This window comes from Mytilus galloprovincialis, chromosome 6, assembly GCF_965363235.1.
Source record: "Mytilus galloprovincialis chromosome 6, xbMytGall1.hap1.1, whole genome shotgun sequence".
Classification (NCBI taxonomy): domain Eukaryota; kingdom Metazoa; phylum Mollusca; class Bivalvia; order Mytilida; family Mytilidae; genus Mytilus; species Mytilus galloprovincialis.
The window spans coordinates 40,713,816-40,724,680 of NC_134843.1; positions in this window are offsets into that span (position 1 = coordinate 40,713,816).

The following is a 10,865-nucleotide window of genomic DNA, read 5'->3' on the forward strand; positions in this document are numbered from 1 at the left end:
ACATTAATACAAACAAAGCAAGGACGCCAACCAAAGTTTTACCCTACATGCATTAGGAAATTAGCTGTAAGGCAAAACATATTAATAAAATTAATACTTTGCGACTGTGAATTAAAATCAAAATTTTGGTGTTTAAAACTAGATTGTTGTAAATTTAACTTATGACAAAAACAATTGCTCCAAGAATAATATCCAATTTAAAATCTCTCCCTTTCATTTAGCTACAACTATGACCGGAAAGATTGAAAACAAATTTCGATTTCCAATGCCGGCAACAATCTTGTCTTTGTTTTTAATGTCCAAAACAAGCAATTTAGATTTATAATATTTTATCCCGTCGGAGAAATCTTACTTTGTAATTTTTAACAGAAAAATATTTCTAAATTATTTTTTTAATTAAAAACTTTTTGTATTTTATATTTACTGTCTCGTTTATTCAAAACACGTGAGGTAGTAATAACAGGGATTGTATTTTATGATACATGTAGATGTATAACGTTTTAGAATCAAAAACTTTAATTCCTATATTATACCTATAATTTTAATTTCCTTATATCTTAAATATTCAGAAATAATGAATTCACAAACTAGATGGAAAGATTTCTATACGTTCGTCTTATTCGGTAAAAATAATGGTATAGTCCGTCCATGCTTTTGTATGTCCGTCCTAGCTTTTGTATGTCCGTCTGTTACCAGTAGCGAATGAGTTCGTTACGGCAAACTACTGAAATTGACGCGGAAAAAACCAACACATCTAGTCTGATATAGTCAAATACTCTGTAAGTTAGCCAGTGCCATCTTTCATTTCTATTTTTTATTTTCAATTATTTTGCTAATGAGGACAAAAACAAACTTTCCTAACAAAAGCGGCGTGATAGGTAATTTCAAACAGTTGTCCATTCCGACGGATGGCCCCGGTGTTTCTGAATGTTAATATTGTGCGGCAATAACATCATAAGATCTGATACTGATACATGCATTTAATCTCTTGTATTACCGGATAATAAAGTATGTGATTATAGTTGTTATTCTTGGAAATTTAAATATGGGTTTCATACGTCTAATTTGCGATTTATTCAAATAGTGCGCCAGTAAGGAAACTTTGTACTATGACGTCAGATGCAATGTTCTGAAGAAAGACAACTCTTTTCTTCACCCTTGATACGCCACATACGGGACATATAATGGTATATCGTAGTCTATCTGTCCGTATGTGAACAGTTTGTACGATGACTCAAATTTGCTTTACCAAATTCTCATGAAAAGTGAAGATGAAATAAGGACACTTAATTTGTTTGTGTCTTTGAATTCGAAAATCAAAAATTCATAGAAATCTACCTGATAACATCCTTCAAAGGATCATTAGACATTCATCTGTCAGATTTCGCGTGTGTGTTCTAGTTAATATTTATATTTGAGCAACTGCTTTACCCCAAAATATACTTTGCTACAATTGGATGGACGGATAGATTATAATGGAACATAAACGGGTCTTCCTATAAACCGAATTAAAGAGCTACTACGATAAAACCCAAACAATCTTAAACAAAATATATTATGTACCGGTATAATATATTTTCAAAGGAACACTAGCTGTCAAATTCATGTTAACTGATTTGACTCAAATTCTCATATTTGATGTATAACAATGTAAAACATTTATCCAAACTATAAACAGTCTAAATTAAACAATTAACAGGGCATGGGCATGGTAATACGTAGCTTTGTTTCGTGTGTATTTTAGTCTTGACGCCATCTAATTAACTATCAAGTTGACCATCAAATTCATGTGGTGAGCATATCGAAGTGATGTAAACATACATATAGATATAAATAGATTAAGCGAACTCGTGCTATTGGATTTTTCTAGGTCTGTTTAATTTCATATTATAGATTAAATATATCTTTATCATCGTTTTTACCTGTATAAGAATGATATTTTGTGGATCGAATAAGTCAATCAAATGATTAACCTTTGTTACACTTTCAATTTTGATCTTATTTTCCTTTAAATAACTTTACACATACAATTCATGCGTTATCCATCTCTGGCTAATGGGTTAAATGAAGGTCGAATTATTAGCTTGCAAGTGAATAATTCATCACCAATGTTTCTTAGCTTATTTTGACAAAATTGAACCGTACTGGCTGCTAAAAGCGAATAATTATTTCACTATTTCACTTTCATTAGTGATTGAACAAACAAAAGTCATATATTAGATTTTTTATATATCTTGTAGCTAGTGCCCCTTTAAACTAAGTTAAAATAAATGCTTGTAATATAAATGGTCTAGTTAGAAGTATTAAATGAATGGAAACTACTTTCAATGGTACCGATTTTCCATATATTTGATTAACAGCAGAAACCTCTAGGAAGCTTTTGGAATAAAAGTTACCTAACTACACCTTAAACTAAAAATGAAATGGAAAAGTTTGAGTATTTATTTAATATTTAAAAAACAACTTCCGGGGTAGATTTTTTCAACTAATTAACTGGGGAAACGTGTTTTTTTTTTTTTTTTAAGCCGGAACTGGTCGCTGTTTGAACTAAAATTTTGACATCTTCAATTTCCTTAAAAAGATTGACGTTAAGTGTATTACTCTGGGAAATTAATGAAGTTTCCTTTGCACACTAAATCAAGGAATAGTATTATACAATGGATAAAATTACAGTTTCTGAGTGGAACAACATAACATGCATAATATCAGAATCTCTTATATCAAACATTGTTATACTTGCGATTTTTGTCGTTATTGGAACATGCGGAAATGTTTTAGTTTTGTTGGTTTATTTATTTCAAATGAAAGAAACACCAGATGAAAGATATTTCATACCGATTTTAGCTACATTTGACCATATAGCAACGATCTATCGTGGAATTTACATGATGATAAAATGTCTTAACCAGGTGACATTTACTCGCAATATTTTGTGTAAAACCACACAATTTTTTCTTGGATTAACAATATTTATTCCGTTGCTGTTATTACTCATAATTGCAGTTCAGAGATATATGAAAGTATATCTGCCCCTGAAACCAGCAATATCGCTACCAGTTAGGAGAACTGCGTTGCTATTATCAATTGGTTTTTCATTATTATGTGCACTGCCATTACCGTTTGTTAGCAGCTCTGCTCCAGTTCATAGCATCACTTATGGAAATACTGGAACACGTTGTGGTAAAGTAGAGGAAGGTTGTATACTTCATTGTGATAGGTGGTATGACTGTAGCTTTAGTCATAACACTAATCATCTTATACTCAATAATTGGATTTACAGTCTTTAGCCAATTAAAGATTAACAAATGTAAAAGTAGCAGAGTAAAATTAAGAAATTCGGTGACAAAAACTGATGAAGATGGAGTTTCTAGAACCGATAATGGTGGCGTATCGCAGAATACTGTCCTTTCAGTTATGGATGCGAAAATATCAAATTCAAATATCGTTAAATTTGATATGAATTTTAAAGAACAGCGGTTGGAAAACAATCACCAAACACCTATATCTCAACTTTCTGGATCCGAAAGAAGACGAAAGGATACCCGTCGAATAACTCACAAAATGACAATTAGGATTTTTGTAATAACAATGGTCTTTAGATTTAGTTATTTGCCGACAGTGATGATGCATGCAGTTGAAAGCTTATACAAAGATTTTTGGGAAAACGTGTCAAACACAGAAAGACCTGGATTGATGTTTCTATATCATATGTCTATTATAAATAATATTGTAACCCCTTTTTTATACGCTTTTATGGATAGCAAGTTTCGGAAGGAAGCGACAATTTTCCTTTGTCGTGTTTTTCAATGCAATTTTTAATGGCAAATAATAAACAAGGCTATATTAAAGAAAACGCTGTATAACTTTTTACAAAACATGACATCTATTATAATAAATAAAGGTCATTCCACACCACATTAATTTGTTAACATGTTCTTCGGATTATTTTCCATTTCATGTAGGCGATATCGATGCACGGTATTTTTATCTCAATTTGTCGCTGGTTAAAACAATGTTAAAGTTCACAAAACATGCCGGGGAAAAGGGCAAGTTACCTTTAGGAATTTTTGGTCCCCAATGCTTTACAACTTCGTACTTATTTGGCATTTTAAACTTTTTAGTATTCGAGCGTCACTGATGAGTCTTCTGTAGACGAAACGCTCGTCTGGCGCAAATACAAATTTACATCCTGGTATCTATTATGAGTTTATTTACAACCACTGGACGACGCCACTGCTGGTGGAGTTTTTATTCCCCAAGGGTATTACCAGCCCAGTAGTCGGCACTTCTGTGTTGACATGAATTATCATTGATATGGTAATAATTATAAATTAAATTTTCGTAAAACTTTGAATGTTTGTAATACTAAGGCTTTTCTACCTCAGGAATAGATTACCTTAGCTGTGTTTGGCAAAACTTTTAGGAATTGTTGGTCCTCAATGCTCTTCAATTTCGTACTTTATTTGGCATGTATAACTTTTTTTTTATTCGAGCGTCACTAATGAGTCTTTTGAAGACGAATTGTGCGTCTGGCGCAAATCCAAATTTACAACCTGGTATTTATGATGAGTTTATTTACAACCACTGGGTCGAAGCCACTGCTGGTGATGTTTCTATTTCCCAAGGGTATCACCAGACCAGTAGCCAGCACTTCTGTGTTATCATGACTTATCATTGACATGGTCATAATTATAAATTAACTGTTTATAAACCTTTGAATGTTTGAAATACTTTTATATACGCTTTTATGGATATCAAATTTCGTAAAGAAGCGACAGTTTTCTTAAAACGAATTTTTCAATGCACATTTTAATTGCAAATAATATAAAAATATAACTTGCACCTATTATTACAAAGCATGATATATATTAATATATAACCAATAAAGATAAGGTAATTTCAAATTAATTTGTGTACATGCTATTCTTTTTTGAAAGAGATAGCGATGCTCTGTATTGTTATCATCAATTAGTCGATAGTTAAAAAATAAATGCTGATAAGATGCACAAAATATGCCGGGGAAAAGGGCTTAAGTTAACAATTATTTTATTGTGAGTTAGCGATTATTTTGAGTTAGCGATTACTCTTTTACAATAAAGCAGAGACATGTATACTAAAGAGATGCGCGACTTGTAAACCTCGCTGACTTCACGCGTATAAACTCGTACCCAGCATCTGTATTTATATGTCTCTGAATATAGGTCATGCTTCGCCTTACATTTGCTACAAAGAGTTTTGCATGTTTTGTGATAATTTGTCTTTCCGTCGTTTTTTTTTTTTGCTTTTCTCGTAATTCTTAAGGCTTTGTCATTTATTTTGTCTTCGACTTGTGAGTTTTGAATGTCTTCTGCAAATCATACGCCTCTTTGTTTTAAGAAATAGGCGCGATAAGTCAGATGCATATATTTATTTCTGGTTTAAATATTATTCAAACCATTTTCGGAGTTCCACAGACAACAAGATATATATATGATTTAATCTAATGCAGTATATATATTCATTTCACGCATCGAAAATACAATACACAAATTACATTTTGCTTTCGGAAACATACTTGTAATGCATTTGATAAATATCCGACACAAATGTGGCGATTGCACTTTAGGGTAAAGTTGGTAAGATCTAGTCTAGATAGGAGTGATAATTGAAAGAAAACATATGTTAGAGTTGAAAGGTTAAAGGTGCGATCGTGGGAATGAGAAAGAAATACTTATGAGTGGCCAGTTGTTAATTTGAGCTTAAACTAAACACACCTATTAATTTATTATAAAAGATATTTCAGTATATTGAGATGGAATTAAAAATGTAACTTTATACAAGAGTCAGTTATTCTTGGGACATTTTAAGTGATATACATGTAAATCTTGACAACGTTGTCGTCAATAACCAAACTATGGAATAGAGAAAGGTATACGTCATTAGACCGCTAGTTCCCCTGATACCCTTAATTCCTAAGTAACCGTGACCGAGGACAACAGGCTTATCATAAATTATAGTTTAAAAGGATGATATTATGACCGTAAAGAAAGAGCTAAATATGGCGTAGAAAACAGTTAAATGATAAACTAATACCGTAGCCGTATTTTTTTGTGATATATTAATCTTTTTTATATATATATTGTTAAGGGTCACAATAAAATCTTTTACACAGCTATATACAGTTGAGAAGTTGCTTTTAATTCCTTGGAAGCATTTAAAAGACTTCTGTAATTAAACAAATGCGGAGCTAATACCACCATTAGTTAACTGCAAATACTTGTTTAACCTTTATACTTCAACTTTCCTAATTGATTATAACTTTGTGTCCTTCGCTTTAGTCCTTACCCTCCGTTTATTTTGCCCTATACAATTTTTTGTTCTTTGTCCATTTTTTCCAAGGAATAATGTGTAGACAGATCATATTTATGAATTTTCAGCATATATAAATGTGGTTCACCATTATATTGATGTGACGTTGGAATTTGTAAAATGAAATGGCTGCCATTATCATTAAAACATCACATATATGAAAAATTTGACGTGAACATGAAATTACTTAACGGAATTTTCATTACGCATGTGAAGATGTGTCTAAAGAGTGGACATAAAAATCATGTACTTCAAATTTAAAAATAAAATCGAATTCTAATTATATTATATGTACTTGAATGGTTAAGTATGATTTTCCGTATGGAGTGATCTTTACCACGAGACTTCACGTTTAACTTAGTACTTCGGCAACTGCAAAGCCGGAAGTTCAAGGAAAAAACCGGGATGAAAAAAAAATATCAACAAACGTTGAAAATAGAGATTCTGGAAATTAATTTTTAATACACCAAATTGAACAAAAGTTATGAGAAAGTTTAATTAACAAACGCATCGAAAATTAACAAAAAAATAACATGGCTTTATCATTTTTATACTGATGATTTGCATATTTTTCCAAATGATAGTGCATGCGCACCGTGTGTTTGTGTTGATTGGTTATAAACTTTAAGGCAATGTTCGGTAAACTTCGGCAATAAAACACGAAATTTAATTAACAAAAGTTTAGTAAGTATACATAAATTAGTTTAATAATTCCCCTAACATTATAATTTCAAGAAACTCGTTTCATTTTATGTTTAAATTAATTGAATTAAAGTTTACAGATCATTTCATGTATCTTTTGGTCAAAAGCTCCTTTCGTATGGAGGTACTTAAAGAATAAATAATTTCAAGTATTTAGCCTTAAACTTTTATGATGGAGTTATATCCAGAAAAGTGCATCAGATGAAAAACAGCTGAGATAAAACAAGTTAGCCTCCTATTTTATACCATATTTAGTTTTTCAGATTTTTTTTATTTGTTTTAGTAAATTTCATTTCTTTACATTTTTATTCCGTTTCGCACTTGTAAAGGTATCCACTTTTTAGTCAATATCCTTTTCCAACATATTAATAAGAAAAAAATAAAGAAAGCAACTTTCAAAATTTTGAAAGCGATTTGATCAAATCTGCACGTTATGTTTAGTTTGTTTTTTTTTAAGTTTTGATAAATACTAAACTATGAAATTTTAAAGCGCATTTTAGAATTATCGATTTTTTTTTAAATAATTAGTGATATTTTCAAAAATTAACTTTTTAAAATTTCAATTGATAAGTGTTACACGGACTAATAAACATTTTTTTTTCGTTATAAAGTATATGTTTAAGAGATATACTGTAGCAGGAGCAATTCTGCTGGAGATTCCAGGATACGGACCACAGCTTGTCCTAGTTTGTGAACTGATTTAAACGGAGACGATGGATGTCAATTTTAAAAGCGCTATTTAAATATCTAAGTAAATGAAAACAAACCACAGTAAACACGGTATTATTTTATCATGTAGTCCAAAAGTAAAGAATTGGATTCAATAATTTTGCGTATTAAGAAAGCATACTAGTATGGCAGATGCAGTTACCATAAAGGGAAGATTTTGGAAAACACATGTACAGCTTCCCTACGTTAGACTGAACTACGTGAATTATTCCAAACAGCTTATATAAAAGGTACAAGTTTTAAAAAGAAAGTTAATACGGGAACTACGACGATACAAATACTATACTTTAGAAGATAAATAAATATCTTTAACAATGAATTCAAAAATTAAACACCAATAACACATATAGACTGAATAAGCATCATGTAAATCATTGAATAAAGAAATATGAAATTTATGGTGATACTGACCCCCCTTTCTATACTTAATTACAAATTACACCCATAAGAGTGTAAAATGCTTAACAATATCATGCAATAACAAATATATAATGATGACATTTACATTGTAAACATTAAAATAAGACAAAACAAAACATTAAACACAACAAATGACCTCAAGTTCCCCCTGTCCTCAGTACGATAGCCTGTTAAACTAGAGGCTCTAAAGAGCCTGTGTCGCTCACCTTGTTCTATGTGAATATTAAACAAAGGAAGCAGATGGATTCATGACAAAATTGTGTTTTGGTGATGGTGATGTGTTTGTACATCTTACTTTACTAAACAGTCTTGCTGCTTACAATTATCTCTATCTACAATGAACTTGGCCCAGTAGTTTTAGGGGAAAATGTTAATAAAAATTTACAAATTTTATGAAAATTGTTAATAATGGACTAGAAAAGGACAATAACTCCTTAGGGGGTCAATTGACCATTTCAGTCATGTTGACTTATTTGTAAATCTTACTTTGCTGAACATTATTGCTGTTTACAGTTTATCTCTATCTATAATAATATTTAAAATAATAACCAAAAACAGCAAAATTTCCTTAAAATACCTATTCAGGGGCAGCAACCCAACAACGGGTTGTCTGATTCATCTGAAAATTTCAGGGCAGATAGATCTTGACCCGATAAACAATTTTATCCATGTCAGATTTGCTCTAATTACTTTGGTTTTTGAGTTATAAGCCAAAAACTGCATTTTACCCCCCTATGTTCTATTTTTAGCTTTGGCGGCCATCTTGATTTGATGGCCGGGTCACCGGACACATTTTTAAAATTATATACCCCAAAGATGATTCTGGCCAAGTTCGGATTAATTTGGCCCAGTAGTTTCAGAGGAGAAGATTTTTGTAAAAGATAACTAAGATTTACGAAAAATGGTTAAAAATGGACTAAAAAGAGCAATAACTCCTAAAGGGGTCAACTGACCATTTTGGTCACGTTGACTTATTTGTAAATCTTACTTTGCTGAACATTATTGCTGTTTACAGTTTATCTCTATCTATAATAATATTCAAGATAATAACCAAAAACAGAAAAATTTCCTTAAAATACCTATTCAGGGGCAGCAACCCAACAACGGGTTGTTCGATTCATCTGAAAATTTCAGGGCAGATAGATCTTGACCTGATAAACAATTTTATCTATGTCAGATTTGCTCTTAATGCTTTGGTTTTTGAGTTATAAGCCAAAAACCCCATTTTACCCCTATGTTCTATTTTTAGCCATGGCGGCCATCTTGGTTGGTTGGCCGGTTCACGCCACACATTTTTAAACTAGATACCCCAATGATGATTGTGGCCAAGTTTGGATTAATTTGTCCCAGTAGTTTCAGAGGAGAAGATTTTTGTGAAAGATAACTAAGATTTACGAAAAATGGTTAAAAATGGACTAAAAAAGGCAATAACTCCTAAAGGGGTCAACTGACCATTTCGGTTACGTTGACTTATTTGTAGATGTTACTTTGCTGAACATTATTGCTGTTTACAGTTTATTTCTATCTATAATAATATTCATGATAATAACCAAAAACAGCAAAATTTCCTTAAAATTATCAATTCAGGGGCAGCAACCCAACAACAGGTTGTCCGATTCATCTGAAAATTTCAGGGCAGATAGATCTTGACCTGATAAACAATTTTACCCCTGTCAGATTTGCTCTAAATGCTTTGGTTTTTGAGTTATAAGCCAAAAACTGCATTTTACCCCTATGTTCTATTTTTAGCCATGGCGGCCATCTTGGTTGGTTGGCCGGTTCACGCCACACATTTTTTAAACTAGATACCCCAAAGATGATTGTGGCCAAGTTTGGATTAATTTGGCCCAGCAGTTTCAGAGGAGAAGATTTTTGTAAAAGTTAACGACGACGGACGACGGACGACGGACGCAAAGTGATGGGGAAAGCTCACTTGGCCCTTCGGGCCAGGTGAGCTAATAAAGGAGTCCAAAGATTCCACTTGCTGACTATAGTGGTCGGATTTAGGATATATTTCATTTTATTATCAGAAAAATCTTTGTATTGAGTTTTCAAATCATTAAATAAGACATGTCTTTTTATTTTACATACTAAAAACAAAGGGATTCATCATCCAGAACTTTGCACTTATTACAAAGTTTTTGAGAACATGGAATATATTTTTTACATCTTCCAGTTTCAATAGCAAGGGAATCGTCCCTTATTCTAAATTTACATATAGTTTTCTTGTAGCAAGATTAGGGTATGTCAAATAAGATTCTTGTTTATATATTGAGTTTGTATAAGCTAATACAATATACGTTTGCTATTTTGCTATGTTGGTCAAGATCGATATCTTATTGTCATATATTTATCTAAATCTTTGCTGAAATTCATTTCTATAGTGTTTTTTATAGTTTCTTTTTTGTTTTTGTTTTTATGATAGTTTCGTTTTCGGATGTGTTAATATTCTTGTCCAGTCGAACCTAATATGATTGACATATGCCTGAGAACCATGAGTATATACCTTGACCATGAAGTGACTGAAAGATAGTAACACCCCCAATGATTTGCATGAGAACCATGAGTCACATATATCCAACTATTTAAAAGATCATGTGACTTTGGTGACGCATAAGCATGTCAACTTTTTAACTTATAACCACCATTTTCTATACTTCTTATGA